We start from the raw sequence: 18,197 nt of genomic DNA, 5'->3' as shown, positions 1-18,197 counted from the left end.
CTTCTTCCAGAACCATTATCCTTAAACCTGTGTAGATTTTCTATAAACCTTATTGGAGTTCACTCAACCAGAAAAAAGTTACAACCAAAAAATGTATTTGAGATAAACCCTGCTCTACCATGCCCTACTGAGGGGCCATATTCTTAATTTTCTTAGAAGCCCTGTTGTTCAATAGGGAGGGTCTGTGAGGCATGCCTTTAATATTTTTAGAATGTCTTTTGTCTGTTTGAAAGGCTCTGTAAAGTGTTGCCTTAAATCTTCATAATGTCTTAAGGAAGGAGTTTAGAGGCCCACTGTGGATTTGACCCTTTTGTGGAAGCCATATTTTAATTTGAGAATAGCTTGTCATCTAGTGAGCCTGGGAATAAGACACTTTTATTTTTGAGCCTAGCAGATCCTGAATCATTTATATTTCCTCTAAATTTTGCTCCAAAACCCAACAGTTCTTTTTTTAGCTCATCTTTCTCCTCTTTAATTTTATAATAAATAGCCAGAGGAAGCCAGGCAGGACTTTCAACACTAGAAAATCCCCTTAGCTAGTATGCAGTTGAATCCAGTGTGTGTATTCCTATTTCCATGTTTCTGCAGGTGACAGTGTTACCAAGTTTCTGCCACTATACAACAAAAGTCCCTTTTCTTCCAGTTTTCAATGACATTTTCCTTATTTTAAACCATCGCCAACAGTATTATGATGCCCTTTAGACTTCCATTATCATTCTCCTCATCCCTTGAAGCTTTTATTAGCACTCTCCTTGAATTTTCTAGGCTTCTACAAACAGGTTTCTCAATGTAGTTCCAGCTTCTGATAACCATCTAATTTTAAAGTCGATGATTTTGGTTTTTTTTTCTTTGTTTGTTTGTTTTTGTTTTTTGCGGTACGCGGGCCTCTCACTGTTGTGGCCTCTCCCGTTGCAGAGCACAGGCTCCGGACGCTCAGGCTCAGCGGCCATGGCTTACGGGCCTAGCCGCTCCGCGGCATGTGGGATCTTCCCAGACTGGGGCATGAACCCGTGTCCCCTGCATCGGCAGGTGGACTCTCAACCACTGCGCCACCAGGGAAGCACAGGAGTCATACTCTTCTTCTCCGTTTTGAGTCTGGTTCATGACTGAGCCTAGTCAAAGTAGTGTGAAGTATGCAGGAACATTAATGACAATTTCAAGTAGAAAAATTTTTATTTCATTTAACTCTAAAACCTGAGAAAACATTATTTCCAAGCCATCTTCTAAAAGACAGGCCAATATTTAATAATTCCTTTGTCTATTCCTGTCTTGTCGTATTATTTTTGTTTGTGTGCTAGCTAGGTAGTCAAGTTTAATGACAGTTTTTAAATTGTCAGGAATGCATTTGATTAAATTCTAAGGTATTTTGATTTTAAAATAGTTCTCTTCTAACAGTAGGGGTTGACAGAAGATAGGAATTTTCCTGGACCAGAGTCCTCACCAGCAGGGCAGGGGCTCACATAAGCCTTGGAGCTAGTCACTAAGCTATTGAGCAAGAACTTTGAGAGGAATTGGTACTAACAATGGACTTTAGTGACATTCATGCTGAAAGAGGATACAGAAGTTCCACTTCCATTTCACGCTTATTAAATGATTTTTGTTTGCTTGTGTATTAACCTGTTTTTCCCCATAGTAAAGACTACATACAAAAATGATAATAAGTGTCATGAAGGAGAAAATAGTGCATATTATCCAAAAATGTAGTAATCTATAATCTTTATTAAGACAGAGTCTATGTTTCAGAAAGAAACATTATGTTCAATACAAGATAAATGTACACAAGATTATGATTTATTGAAGGCTATGCTAATTTACTATACTTAACAAGAGACATCAATTTGATCTTGAGTGATATATCTTCATTGGCACTGTAACCCATTAAAAATATTTATACCTTACAATCATTCAACACATTTTTTATTGAACATCCCATTCTAGCACTAGGATACAATGAACAAATGTTTAAGATCCTAACCCTGTAGAAACTCCTGTGACAGTCATTAGACATTCTTTGCTTATATAAATAATTAGCTAAGTTTTGAACTTTGATATAGACTTTAAATTTTTTTTTATTTTAGAGGTGGATAATTATTCGTGGAATGTTCTAATTAATTAATGATCCATTTTGAAGTAACTCTCACATGTTATCTTTTTAAAAATTGTTGTTTTCTTTTGATTTTTGCTTTTGAAAATTTACTCTGTGGTAGGAAATCAAGAGTATAAAATAAAAACAAATACTACATTAATGATATTACTTTATGTCACAAGACATGTTTAGAGACAAGAAGTACAACTACATGAAATATTTTCCAACTCAAATAAATTTATATTAAAATAGCTTTGATGAATTATTAGCATTATTTCACCTACTTCGTGAGCCAGAGATGAGGTCATTCTGTAGAGGAAAAAGGCCAAAATATTATCCTAGATTCTTCAAGGAGACTAAAATAAAATTCTAAGTATTAGCTAGCACTCATGCTGATTTAGGGATCCATAGTTCAAAGCAGATAAGTTTTCTTGATTCTATTATTTATGGCCTAAGTAAAATGGAACTCACTCTTCCTTTAAAAGTTTGTCCAAAATTAATCTGGAAACATTCTATTCCAAACATAAGGGAAATAGTATAACTATAACTAGGTTATAATGTCAAAAGTATCCATGCAGAAATTATATCAGCTTTACAGTTTGTAACTTAAAAGAATCATACCCCATTTTGTGTAAAAATCTATTAATGTATTAATAATAGATTAAGAATTCTGCCTTCCAATATCTGTTGTGAAAAAAATTATTTTTAGTTTTTAATTTAATACATTGTAAATTGATTTCATTTAACACATTTCAAGAAAATTATGAAAATATTAACTCTAGCTAATCTGGAGGTCAATCTTTCCAAATTTAAATTCACCTCAGGAAATTCATGTAACAAATTACTACATTTGAATAGTGATTCAAACCCTATCTCTTCCATCTACATTTGATTTTTTTTTAGATATCAGGTTTCAACATAATTCAGGTTAGTCAGGTTGTTCCAGAAATTTATACTGAGAACAGTCATCATCAAGACAAACAAAACAATAAAACAAAATAAAATGAAGACCTTGCATAGTAAGCTTGAAATAAATCAAAGAGATCTAGCTTTCATTTCAGTGTTTGTCTTCTAGAAACATCTACCTGCCTGATGACTTGCTGGTCTATTGCTATGGAGAAAGTGGAATTTCCTGTGAAAGAATAAGAACCGCTGAAAGGAAAACCTGTCCCAAAATAGACCTAAATACTTATATTAATTGCATAGCTCTTGTGAGAAATAGCATCCATATAGATTGGAATTAATACCTGACAATGCAATAATAGCATTTGTGAGGATTTAAATATTTTAACTACAGTTAACTCCTGGAAAATGTACTAGCTTTTTTTTTTTTTGCTATTACAATATAACCCTACTACTTTCTATGCTCACCCCTCTTTACAAGACTTGCAGGTTATAAGCTATATCTCTCGGATACTTTTGCCTCCAGGATTCTAGTTGCAATTTACATTCTGCCAAAGAGAGCTGCTTAGCTGGGCAGAAGCATGGGCCTTGGGAAACAGGAGATTTTGCAGCAGCTCCCAGGCATTGCCTGCCTGAGTGCTCCAGACAGCTGGGACCTGTGGTCAAAGTTTGCCACAGTCCCTAACTTGGGAGTTCAGAGTAACTTCCTAATTCAGTAGAAACCAGTGGTATTCTAGAGAGACAGTGTTGGCTTTCCTGTATCTTTACTCCAGTCTTTTCAATGATTTTATTTTAAACACACAAAACTCCTTATATTAATTACCTCTCTGCTTCTAATATGTAGAATATGTCTATTTTCCTGATGGAACTCTTTTTTTTTTTTTTTAGATTTTAAAAACATATTGATGGAACTCTTAACTAGAAAAGTGTCCTTATGACTTGAGTATGACTTGATTATGGTTTATCAACAATGACTTCTTTTAATGAATCATTTTACCAGAAGCTTAACTAGAAATATGAGGACTAGTCACAAAGAAATGACCATTTAAAGGTATGCTCCTTCATGCCTTCTAAAGATGAATCAACATTCTAATTACTTTAAAAAATCTTATTTGTATAAAACTCACATAACATAAATTCACCAATTTAACCTTTCTAAAATATACAATTCAGTGATTCTTAATATATTCACAATGTTGTATAACCATCACCACTATCCGATTCCAGAAGACTTTCATCACCCGAAAAAACCACATATATTCCACTTGCCCACCCCCACTATCCCTTGGCAGTCTCTAATCTAATTTGTGTCTCTGCGGATTTGCTTAGTCTGGACAGTTCCTATAAACGGGATCATATCATATGTGGCCCTTTGTGACTGGCTTCTTTCACTTGGCATAATGTTTTCAAGATTCATCTATATTGGGACATGTATCAGTGCTTCATTCCTTTTGTGGGTGAATCATATTCCATCTTATGGAATGGAACAAAACACATTTTGTTTACCCATTTATCATCTGATGGACATTTGGATTGTTTCCACATTTTGTCTACAATAAATAATACTGCTGTGAATATTTGTGTACAAGTTTTTATGTGTACATATGTTTTCAGCTCTCTTGGGTATAGATCTGGGAGTAGAATTACTGGGTCATATGGTAAATTTACACTTAACTCTTTGAGGAACTGTCAAATTGTTTTCCACACTAGTAGAACCATTTTATATTCCCACCAGCAATGTATGAGGTTTCCAATTGCTCCACATCCTCACCAACACTTGCTATTTTCCCTTAAAAAAATATGTAGATATCCTAGCATGTGTTAAGTGGTATCTCATTATGGCTTTGATTTGCATTTCCCTAATGAGTAATAATGTTGAGCACATTTTCATGTACTTATTGGCCATTTGTATATGTTTTTTAGATAAATGTCTATTCAAATACTTGGCCCATTTTATAGTTGGGTTGTTTTTAATTGAGTTATAAGAATCTTTATATATTCCAAATACTAATTTCTTATCAGATGAATTATTTGCAAATATTTTCTCCCTTTTCATGGGTTGTCTTTTCACCTTCTTGATAATGTCATTTGATGCACAAAGTTTTTAATTTTTATGAAGTCCAGTTAATCTATATTTACTTTTGATGCTTGTGCTTTGGTATCATGTTTAAGAAATCATTGCTTAACTCAAAGTCATGAATATATGCTACTTACTTTTGCTAGTATTATTTTTGTTTTCTATTCTTATTCTCTCTATTAGTGCAGATAATTGAGAATTAATTCTATTTTGAAGACCTGCTGATTAAGGAAGATTTCAAGAATGCAGGACAGATGCCAAAAAAAGGAAATTCAAGCACAATAACTTTAAGAACATAAAGAGCGATTTGAGTCAACGTGGGATATAATATTGTAACATCTGGGGTCTGAGTTACATTGTTGCCCACTATAAATTTTTAACCCAATTAAAAAACACATTATAAACATTTTCTATATATGCTAACACCTTCCTACTACTTGTGTCCTCTACCTTAACCTTCTTCCTTATCTCCTCACCAAAATATCTTGTTGGAATGCTTTTGTTGTAGTTGCTTTAAAAATTATCTGAATTAAGGTCACATTAGAGCTGCTTAGAAGTATAACACTTAATCACAGTAATCCTGTAGTCAATATTGAAATGTGCTATCACTTGTGGACAGAAGGTACGAAAACATAAGATTAGATACAATTGCAGAGCTTCCTGAGAAATGACATCATGAGAACTCCATGAATATTCTAGGTCAGGGATTATAACAGGTTTTTCAGGGTCCATGTTCAGGGTGGCTGCAACTCTCTTCAGCTGATTAGTCTCTGGAAAGCCCTGGAGGACTTGTCAAGTTCCCTTTACAAGGGAATTTTGTTTTAACAAATGATATTATGAAAGTCAGTTCTATATGAGATTGCTTTGTAATCTCAAATTCTAGTAGGGATTAATGCTGCTTTGTTGCATAACTAAAAACACTTCTATTTTTCTTTTTGAATGAACAATCTTGGTCAAAGCAATTTTCAAAAATCCCCTATTTGTTGGTTTAAAAATGAGATTCTTTTTAAAAAATGTGTCTACATGTTAGAAAACATAGATATTTCTCAGGCCCTTAAAATCCTTGCCCACTTTTGTCAAACATAAAAATCCAAAGTCTTCGTATAATGTCATTTGAAATCGCAAAATATTTGTTTTTCATTGATAATATATAATCATAATATTTGAAGCATTTTTTCAAACTAGAGTTACAGCCCAGAGTGCTTCCCTCCTTATTCCTATCCCAGCTACAAGATTCTAATATATAGTACCTAGAAATGATATGTTTCCCAGGATCCTGGGTTGAAAATTCATTGCTCCATACTAGATAAAATATCTTTTTTTTAATAATTAGGAGTAGAATGGCTGAGTCATATAGCTGAATGTTTAACTTTATTTATTTAGTTGTGCTGGGTCTTAGTTGTGGCAGGCGGGCTCCTTTGTTACAGCTTGTGGACTCCTTAGTTACGGCATGCAAACTCTTGCTTGCGGCATGCATGTGGGATCTAGTTCCCTGACTAGGGATCAAACCCAGACCCCCTGCACTGGGAGCCTGGAGTCTTATCCACTGCTCCACCAGGGAAGTCCATACATAAAATATCTTTCTTCCCATTTTGGTGAGTCCAGGAATTTCCATCTTGAGTCAGACCTAAGATTTATCCAGTCAGTGTTCTGGGAACAGAGATTTTAAGATTGTTCCACTGGAGGGCAATGACACAGTTTCTTTCAATATCAGTTTAGGTATACGCAAATTTCTTATTTAAAAAAAATCTTTATTGGAGTATAATTGCTTTACAATGGTGTGTTAGTTTCTGCTTTATAACAAAGTGAATCAGTTATACATATACATATATCCCCATATCTCTTCCCTCTTGAGTCTCCCTCCCTCCCACCCTCCCTATCCCACCCCTCTAAGTGGTCACAAAGCACAGAGCTGATCTCCCTGTGCTATGCGGCTGCTTCCCACTAGCTATCTATTTTACATTTGGTAGTGTATATATGTCCATGCCATTCTCTCACCTTGTCCCAGATTACCTTCCCCCTCCCCATATCCTCAAGTCCATTCTCTAGTAGATCTGCATCTTTATTCCCGTCTGGACCCTAGGTTCTTCATAACTATTTTTTGTTGTTGTTTTTTAGATTCCATATATATGTGTTAGCATACAGTATTTGTTTTTCTCTTTCTGACTTACTTCATGCTGTACGACAGACTCTAGGTCCATCCACTTCACTACATATAACTCAATTTCGTTTCTTTTTATGGCAGAGTAATATTCCATTGTATATATGTGCCACATCTTCTTTATCCATTCATCTATTGATGGACAGTTAGGTTGCTTCCATGTCCTGGCTATTGTAAATAGAGCTGCAATGAACATTTTGGTACATGACTCTTTTTGAATTATGGTTTTCTCAGGGTATATGCCCAGTAGTGGTATTACTGGGTCGTATGGTAGTTCTATTTTTAGTTTTTTAAGGAACCTCCATACTGCTCTCCATAGTGGCTGTTTCAATTTACCTTCCCACCAATAGTGCAAGAGGGTTCCCTTTTCACCACACCCACCCCAGCATTTATTGTTTGTAGATTTTTTGATGATGGCCATTCTGACTGGCGTGAGGTGATATCTCATTGTACTTTGGATTTGCATTTCTCTAATGATTAATGATGTTGAGTATTCTTTCATGTGTTTGTTGGCAATCTGTATATCTTCTTTGGAGAAATGTCTATTTAGGTCTTCTGCCCATTTTTGAAATGGGTTGTTTGTTTCTTTGATATTGAGCTGAATGAGATGCTTGTAAATTTTTGAGATTTATCCTTTTGTCAGTTGCTTCATTTGCAAATATTTTCTCCCATTCTGAGGGTTGTCTTTTCATCTTCTTTATGATATCCTTTGCTCTGAAAAAGGTTTAAGTTTCATTAGGTCCCATTTATTTATTTTTGTTTTTATTTTCATTTCTTTAGGAGGTATGTCAAAAGGGATATTGCTGTGATTTATGTCGTAGAGTGTTCTGCCTATATTTTCCTCTAAGAGTTTGATAGTGTCTGGCCTTACATTTAGGTCTTTAATCCATTTTGGGTTTATTTTTTTGTATGGTGTTAGGGAGTGTTCTAATTTCATTCTGTTACATGTAGCTGTCCAGTTTTCCCAGCACCATTTATTGAAGAGGGTGTCTTTTCTCCACTGTATATTCTTGCCTCCTTTATAAAAGATAAGGTGACCATATGAGCGTGCGTTTATCTCTGGGCTTTATATCCTGTTCCATTGATCTATATTTCTGTTTTTGTGCCAGTATCATACTGTCTTGATTACTGTAGATTTGTAGTATTGTCTGAAGCCAGGGAGCCTGATTCCTCAAGCTCTGTTTTTCTCTCTCAAGATTTTCTTGGCTATTTGGGGTCTCTTGTGTTTCCATACAAATTGTGAAATTTTTTGTTCTAGTTCTGTGAAAAATGCCAGTGGTAGTTTGACAGGGATTGCATTGAATCTGTAGATTGCTTTGGATAGTATAGTCATTTTCACAATGTTGATTCTTCCAACCCAAGAACATGGTGTATCACTCCATCTGTTAGTGTCATCTTTAATTTCTTTCATCAGTGTCCTATAATTTTCTGCATACAGTTCGTTTGTCTCCTTAGGTAGGTTTATTTGTTGACATTTTATTCTTTTTGTTGCAGTGGTAAATAGGAGTGTTTTTTTAAATTCACTTGCAGATTTTTCATCATTAGTGTATAGGAATGCAAGAGATTTCTGTGCATTAATTTTGTATCCTGCTACTTTACCAAATTCATTGATTAGTTCTAGTAGTTTTCTGGTAGCATCTTTAGGATTCTCTATGTGTAGTATCATATCATCTGCAAACAGTGACAGCTTTACTGCTTCTTTTCCAATTTGGATTCCTTTTATTTCCTTTAATTCTCTGATTGCTGTGGCCAAAACTTTCAAAACTATGTTGAATAATAGTGGTGAGAGTGGGCAACTATGTCTTGTTCCTGATCTTAGTGGAAATGGTTTCAACTTTTCACTATTGAGGACAATGTTGGTTGTGGGTTTGTCATATATGGCCTTAATTATGTTGAGGAAACTTCCCTCTATGCCTACTTTCTGGAGGGTTTTTATCATAAATCGGTGTTGAATTTTGTCAAAAGCTTTCTCTGCATATATTGTGATGATCTTATGTTTTTTCTCCTTCAATTTGTTAATATGGTGTATCACATTGAATGATTTGCATATATTGAAGAATTCTTGCATTTCTGGGATAAACCCCACTTGATCATGGTGTTTGATCCTTTTAATGTGCTGTTGGATTCTGTTTGCTAGTATTTTGTTGAGGATTTTTGCATCTATGTTCATCAGTGATATTGGCCTGTAGTTTTCTTTCTTTGTGACACCTTTGGTTTTGGTATCAAGGTGATGGTGCCCTTGTAGTATGAGTTTGGGAGTTTTCCACCCTTTGGTATATTTTGGAAGAGTTTGAGAAAGATTGGTGTTAGCTCTTCTGTAAATGTTTGATAGAATTTGACTGTGAAGCCATCTGGGCCTGGGCTTTTGTTTGTTGGAAGATTTTTAACCACAGTTTTAAATTCAGTGCTTGTGATTGGTCTTTTCATATTTTCTATTTCTTCCTGTTTCATTCTCGGAAGGTTGTGCATTTTTGAGAATTTGTCCAGTTCTATCAGGTTGTTCATTTTATTGGCATATACTTGCTTGTAGTAATCTCTCATGATCCTTTGTATTTCTGCAGTGTCAGTTGTTAGTTCTCCTTTTTCATTTCTAAGTCTATTGATATGAATCTTCTCCCTCTTTTTCTTGATGAGTCTGGTTAATGGTTTATCAAGTTTGTTTATCTTCTCAAAGAACCAGCTTTAATTTTATTGATGTTTGCTATCGTTCCTTCATTTCTTTTCATTTATTTCTGATCTGATCTTTATGATTTCTTTCCTTCTGCTACCTTTGGGGTATTTTTGTTCTTCTTTATTTAATTCCTTTAGGTGTAAGGTTAGGTTGTTTATTTGAGATGTTTCTTGTTTCTTAAGGTAGGATTGTATTGCTATAAACTTCCTTCTTAGAACTGCTTTTGCTGCATCCCATAGGTTTTGGTCCATCCTGTTTTCATTGTCATTTGTTTCTAGGTATTTTTTGCTTTCCTCTTTGATTTCTTCAGTGATCTCTTGGTTATTAAATGGTGTATGGTTTAGCCTCCGTGTGTTTTTATTTTTTACAGATTTTTTCCTGTAATTGATATCTAGTCTCACAGCAGTGTGGTTGGAAAAGATATTTGATATGATTTCAATTTTCTTAAATTTATGAAGGCTTAATTTGTGATCCAATATATGATCTATCCTGGAGAATATTCCATGGACACTTGAAAGGAAAGTGTATTCTGTTGTTTCTGGATGGAATGTCCTATAAATATCAATTAAATCCATCTTGTTTAATGTATCATTTAAAGCTTGTGTTTCCTTATTATTTTCATTTTGGATGATCTGTCCATTGGTGAAAGTGGGTGTTAAAGTCCCTTACTATTATTGTGTTACTGTTGATTTCCTCTTTTATACCTGTTAGCAGTTGCCTTATGTATTGAGGTGCTCCTATGTTGGGTGCATAAATATTTACAATTGTTATATCTTCTTCTTGGATCAATCCCTTGATCACTGTATACTGTTCTTCTTTGTCTCTTGTAATAGTCTTTGTTTTAAAGTCTATTTTGTCTGATGTGAGAATTGCTACTCCTGCTTTCTTTTGATTTCCATTTGCATGGCATATCTTTTCTCATCCCCTCACTTTCAGTCTGTATATGCCCTAGGTCTGAAGTGTGTCTCTTGTAGACAACATATATATGTTTGTTGTTTTTTTTTTTGTATCAATTCAGCCAGTCTATGTCTTTTGCTTGAAGCATTTAATCCATTTACATTTAAGGTAATTATCAGTATGTGTGTTCCTATTACCATTTTCTTAATTGTTTTGAGTTTCTTACTGTAGGTGTTTTCCTTGTCTTGTGCTTCCTGCCTAGAGAAGTTCCTTTAGCATTTGTTGTTAAACTGGTTTGGTGGTGCTGAATTCTCATAGCTTTTGCTTGTCTGTAAAGGTTTTAATTTCTCCACCAAATCTGAATGAGATCCTTGCTGGGTAGAGTAATCTTGGTTGTAGGTTTTCCCCTTCATCATTTTAAATATGTCCTGCCACTCCCTTCTGGCTTGCAGAGTTTCTGCTGAAAGATCAGCTGTTAACTTTATGGGGGTTTCCTTATGTGTTATTTGTTGTTTTTCCCTTGCTGCTTTTAATATTTCTTCTTTGTATTTAATTTTTGATAGTTTGATTAATATGTGTCTTGGCCTGTTTCTCCTTGGATTTATCCTGTATGGGACTCTGTGCTTCCTGGACTTGATTAACTATTTCCTGTCCCATATTAGGGAAGTTTTCAACTATGATCTCTTCAAATATTTTCTCAGTCCCTTTCTTTTTCTCTTCTTCTTCTGGGACTGTTATTATTCGAATATTCATGTGTTTAATGTTGTCCCAGAGGTCCTTGAGACTATCCTCAATTCTTTTCATTCTTTTTTCTTTATTCTGCTCTGTAGCAGTTATTTCCACTATTTTATCTTCCAGGTCACTTATCCATTCTTCTGCCTCAGTTATTCTGCTATTGGTCCCTTCTAGAGAATTTTAAGTTTCATTTATTGTGTTGTTCACCATTGTTTGTTTGCTCTTTAGTTCTTGTATGTCCTTGTTAAATGTTTCTTGTATTTTCTCCATTTTATTTCGAAGATTTTGGATCATCTTTACTATCATTATTCTGAATTCTTTTTCAGGTAGACTGCCTATTTCCTCTTCATTTGTTAGGTCTGGTGGGCTTTTACCTTGCTCCTTCATCTGCTGTATGTTTCTCTGTCTTCTCATTTTGCTTAACTTATTGTGTTTGGGGTCTCTTTTTTGCATGCTGCTGGTTTTTAGTTTCCCTTATTTTTGGTGTCTGCCCCCAGTGGCTATGTTTGGTTCAGTGTGTTGTGTAGGCTTCCTGCTGGAGGGGACTAGTGCCTGCATTCTGGTGGGTGAGGCTGGATCTTGTCTTTCTGGTGGGCAGGTCCACGTCTTGTGTTGTGTTTTGGAGTGTCTGTGCCCTTATTATTATTTTAGGCAGCCTCTCTGCTAATGGGTGTGGTTGTGTTCCTGTCTTGCTAGTTGTTTGGCATAGGGTGTCCAGCACTGTATCTTGCTGGTCATTGAGTGGAGCTGGGGCTTGGCATTGAGATGGAGATCTCTGGGAGATTTTTGCCGTCTGATATTATGTGGAGCTGGGAGGTCTCTTGTGGGCCAGTTTCCTGAACTTGGCTCTCCCACCTCTGAGGCACAGTCCTGACACCTGGCTGGAGCACCAAGAGCCAGTCATCCACATGGCTCAGAATGAGGGAGAAAAAAAATAAAGAAAGAAGGTAAAATTAAATTAAATTAAATTAAATTAAATTGAAAAGTTATTAAAATAAAAAATATTTTATAAAGTTTAAAAATGTAATAAAGAAAAGAAAGAAAGAAAGAAAGAAGAGAGCAACCAAACCAAAAACCAAATCCACCAATAATAACAAGAGCTAAAACGTATACTAAAAAAAAAAAAAAAAAGAAAAAAATGAAATGGACAGACAGAACCCTAGGACAAATGGTAAAGCAAAGCTATACAGACAAAATCACACACAGGGGCATACACATACACACTCATAAAAATAGAAAAATGTAAAAAAAAAAATATCGATGCTCCCAAAGTCCACCTCCTCAATTTGGTATGATTCATTCGTTGTCTATTCAGGTAGTCCACAGATGCAGGTACATGAAGTTGATTGTGGAGATTTAATCCACTGCTCCTGAGGCTGCTGGAAGAAATTTCACTTTCTCTTCTTTGTTCGCACAGCTCCCGGGGTTCAGCTTTGGATTTGGAACTGTCTCTGTGTGTAGGTCGCCTGAGGGCATCTGTTCTTTGCTCAGACAGGACAGGGTTAAAGGAGCAGCTCATTCTTGGGCTCTGGCTCACTCAGGCCGGGGGGAGGGAGGGTTACAGAATGCGGGTCGAGCCTGCAGCAGCAGAGGCCAGAATGATGTTGCACCAGCCTGAGGCACACCGTGCGTTCTCCCGGGGAAGTTGTCCCTGGATCCTGCGACCCTGGCAGTCGCGGGCTTCACAGGCTCCCCTGAAGGGAGGTGTGGATAGTGACCTGTGCTCGCACACAGGCTTCTTGGTGGTGGCAGCAGCGGCCTTAGTGTCTCACACCTGTCTCTGGGGTCTGCGCTTTTAGCTGCGGCTCGCGCCCGTCTCTGGAGCTCCTTTAAGCGGCGCTCTTAATCCCCTCTCCTCACGCATCAGGAAACAAAGAGGCAAGAAAAAGTCTCTTGCCTCTTCAGCAGGTTCCAGACATTTTCCCAGACTCCCTCCCGGCCAGCCGTGGTGCACTAACCCCTTCAGGCTGTGTTCGCACAGGCAACCCCAGTCCTCTCCCTGGGATGTGACCTCTGAAGCCCGAACCTCAGCTCCCAGCCCCCGCCCGCCCCGGCGGGCGAGCAGACAAGCCTCTCGGGCTGGTGAGTGCCAGTCGGCACCGATCCTCTCTGCGGGAATCTCTCCGCTTTGCCCTCCGCATCCCTGTGGCTGTGCTCTCCTCCGCGGCTCTGAAGCTTCCCCCCTCCACCACCCACAGTCTCCGCCCGCGAAGGGGCTTCTATTCTAGTTTGTGGAAACCTTTCCTCCTTCGTGGCTCCCTCCCACTGGTGCGGGTCCCATCCCTATTCTTTTGTCTCTTTTTTTCTTTTTTCTTTTGCCCTACCCAGGTACGTGGGGAGTTTCTTGCGTTTTGGGAGGTCTGAGATCTTCTGCCAGCATTCAGTAGATGTTCTGTAGGAGTTGTTCCACATGTAGATGTATTTCTGATGTATTTGTGGGAAGGAAGGTGATCTCCACGTCTTAGTCTTCTGCCATCTTGAAGCTCCCCAAATTCCTGATAGTAGACATTTTTAGCCCTTTCAGTTGTAAATCCTTCCCAATTTTTTCAAAATTGTTTAGCTATGTTACTTTTTTAAGTACTGAGTACACAAATACCTTCTTTTTTTTTCTTAAACTTATTCTAAATACTCTCCCTCTTTGTAGTTTCATGTTTGGAGGAAAGGATTCATCTAACTTTACACATGTTGACTTGGAAATACCTATATAATATTGATGGGGGGTAGTTCAAGCCATCTATGGAAATGAATATCATCCCAAAGGAATAATATCTGAAATGAGGAGAGGAAAAGGCCAAGGAAAAGTCCTGGTCTGGGATGCTATACACGTAAGAGTGGGAGGGAGAGAAGCAAACCACAAGGCGAAGAATGAGACACTGAAGTAAAGGAAGGAAACCAGGGATGTGAAATATTCCAGAATCCTGAGAAAGGAGAAGTATAAAACAAGCTCAGATTTTCAGAAATTCAAAACAAAATGGTGGTCAATTAAACATGGATAATTTCCACTAGACTTTGAGAAATGAGATTATTTGTGGTCTTTACCCAAATTGCTTATGGTGAAATTGTAGAGGTAAATCCTCCACATGAGTGCAAAATAAGAAAGTGGAGAGAGTACACATAGACTCTTCCTCCTAAGAGCTTACTGAGAGAGGACGCAAGTGCTAGAATAATAACAAAAAGGAGAGGTAAGTTTGAGCGAAGCTATTTTTTGAGGTATAAGAGATTTGACCATATTTATAGAATGCAAGGGATAATACAGAAATGAGTAAGAGAAAGGGATTATTTAGAAAAATGTATTTTTGAAGGAGGAAAGCCAAGATGGGTTCACAACTAAGTGGTAGTTACAGGCCTTGAAATGAAACAAGACATCCTCTTCCTCCAATCCTTGAGGAAAAATGGTGACAGTGGTTGAATTTTCATAAAATGTGTGTTGATGATTATGGCAGGTGGGGAGTGGAGGGGTTTCCCCTGTGATGGTCGCTAAAAGGAAAGATTATCTCTGAGAAACTTAGGAGTTATTTAGAAGTCTGGGGGAGTATTGAAGGTAAGAAATGGCAGGTGAGTGAAATATATACAAGTGATTACCAGGGACAAGCTGAGAAGCTAGGTGATCTTTTTTGGGCATATCAATCAGAAGTTCATTTATCTCTTGTAAAAATAAAATACAGTGCGTGTGTGAAAAAAAATAGAAGTTTACTGATATTTTCCCCCCAGCAACTTTAAGACAACTAAAGTAATGGCAGTTGGATTTGAGGGAAAGGGACAGACTTTAGAACTCTGTTTTGAAGATGTTCCGTTCCAAATGGTCACCAGTGCCTTCCACTGATTTTTCCAATTTACTTTTATCTTAGTAAAATTAAGTTTATTGTACTAAGCCTGGGAACGCTGAGTAAATTCTGGATTACTAGACCTTGGAAGCTGAAGGAGCCTCAATACTTGATTTACCTCTGTCCCCACGATTTAAAGACATTAAACTCTTTACAGATGGTATAATCAAGCCTCAAAGATTTGCTCAAAGCCAATAGGTAGTTAGTGGCTGAATGGGAAGTTCAGGGTGTCAGGAAGGAATGTGCCACCTGGAAAACACGATGAACACATTTCCAAGGGTGAGGAATGGCTTGGGATTCATTTTGCAAAATGTTGTTTGGAAAGTTGGAGCTGAGCCATGGCTTATTGTGTCTAATATAATGCAAGGTGATTGGACACTGATCATCTAACACTTGTTTGCTCTTTAAAGATGTTAAATGCCTTTTTATTCCCATACTTTTGTTGTAATAATATGTTGGACTTTTTCAAATCTAAGCATTTACCTCCTCGTTTGAAAAGGTATTGTCGACCAAAGGATGCACAATGAATCTAGCTATCTGAGCTAAACACCTCTGGTAATCAGCCAAAGTGAAACTGGGAGCAAAAACAAAATAAGCCCTTCATGATCATTGTGGCACCACAATAGAGCAGCTACTTGAGCTTCCATTGTTCTGTTATACAAGGTCTTTATTAGGTCATAACTAAATATATATTAAAGATTTTCAGGAAAGAGCAAAATGGAATAAACCCAGTGGGCTAATTCTACACAGTGGAAGAATCTAGCTTTCAAAATTGATAAAATATTAAAATAATCTAGAAATCTCCTTGTAACAAGATGGCAATTTCAGGGTAGCTACTTCCAGGACTACATTAAATTTCATCCACTCTGCACTGTGTGTATACTGGGGTTGTATTCTGCTAAGGGGATTGGCTTTGGTTTTAAGACACATTGGTTTCTTAAAGCAACATGTGTGTAAGTAAACTCCTGCTGTTTTCAAGGCTTTTGCCTTTTTTCCCCCTTGGAGATCTTTGAAGAAAGCCTAAATAATGAACACATAGAATATGCATATACATGAATACATAGCATAGAGAAATATTATTCATTTGTTCAACATTATTAAACCTCTCCCATTTGCAAAGCACATATTCGACATTTTAGGGTTATAGATTCATTCAGTTAAACAAATAACTATTCAACTCTAAAATGTTGCAGACATGGGTATAGACATGATTAATCATGGTCTTTGATCATAGGAATCTGATTGTTTCTTTTGCATGTACTAACTGAAAAGGAAGAAAGTAAAACAATAATAATTGTAGATATGCATATGATAATCTCCCCAGGGTTGTTTGTTTGCATAGCATCTGTGAATGACTAATTCACTGAGGAAGATTGTAAGCACTTCTCTGCTGGTGGTGCAAAGAGTAGTTTGGCTGCGATTATATTGGTCCAGGCAGGATATTACAAATGTCTGCACCAAAGCAATAGAAATGGAAATAGAGACATGAGGGCACATTCAGCTTATACTTATGGGTTATTATCAATAGGGGTTGATATTGGATTAGATAGGGACAGTGAAGAAGTGGACAGTTCCTGTTTTGAACTTCACTAGCATTTGTGGGCTTTTGATCAAAGTGGTCAAATAGTGGTCATTTGTTGCTCATGGACTACTTTAAAATATGGTAACAACTATATATAGTCTCCCAGAAAATGTATGTGGACACAGAGAAATTTTGCATGTAACATAATGGTCTTCTTGAAATCCATCTATGACCAAAACAGACGTGATGCCTTTGTCATAAAGACTGCAAGATGACGACTAATGTAAATTGTGCTCTGAAGAAAAACAGGGGGTGCTGTGAAGATATTGTCAGCCTAAAGATGGAGATGGAGGTAGGGAGATAGCAATGTCAGGGAAGGCTACTCTGGGGAAGTGAATATAATATACATGAATGAAAAAATAGTAAGTGATAAATGGATAAATTGGATTTTAAGCCCCTAAGGTTTATTTAAATATATATATATATATATATATATATATATATATATATATAATATATATATATATATATATATATATATATATATATAACAAAGCTTTATTGATATATAATTTACATACCATACAATTCACCCATTTAAAACGTGTGAGTTAATGGCTTTTATATTATTGGCTTTCATATATTCATAGAGTTCGACAACCATCACCACAATCAATTTTAGAACATTTTTGATACACCCCCAAAGAAGTGCGTCCCTATTAGCAGTCACTCCACATTTCCCTGGAGCTTGTTTCTCCCACCCCTACAAGCCACACACAAGCACTAACTGCTTTCTGAATCTATAGATTTACCCATTCTGGACACTTCATATAATTGGAACCATAAAATATTGATCGTTTGTGACTGACTTCTTTCCTGATATAATGTTTTCAAGATTCATCCATGCTGGGGCAGGTATCAACACTTCATTCCTTTTTATAGCTGAATAGTATCCAGTTGTATGGATATATCACATACCACATTCACATGTATCCATAAGTTGAAGAACATTTGAGTTATTTCCACTTTTTTGGCTATTTGAATAATGCTGCAATGAACATTTGTGTGCAAATTTTTGTGTGGATATATGTTTGTTTGTTTTCTTCTCTCTTAAGTGTATAGCTAGAAGTAGAATTGTCATATGGTAACTCTATTTTTAACTTTTTGATGAACTGCCAAATACTTTTCCTTACTTTTTATTTTAAATTTTATTACATTTGTCTTATTACTCCATCTCTTGCTTTGTGTAATAGATGTTTCCTGGAAAAATTCCATTTAGGTTGAATTATTTGTTAATGAAATCAGGTTTTATGTGTTCAAA

The sequence above is a fragment of the Mesoplodon bidens genome (genome assembly GCF_964165515.1).
Source record: "Mesoplodon bidens genome assembly, chromosome: 1".
Taxonomy (NCBI): Eukaryota; Metazoa; Chordata; class Mammalia; order Artiodactyla; family Ziphiidae; genus Mesoplodon; species Mesoplodon bidens.
The sequence above is the reverse complement of the archived record's forward strand: the minus strand, read 5'-3'. Positions refer to the sequence as shown.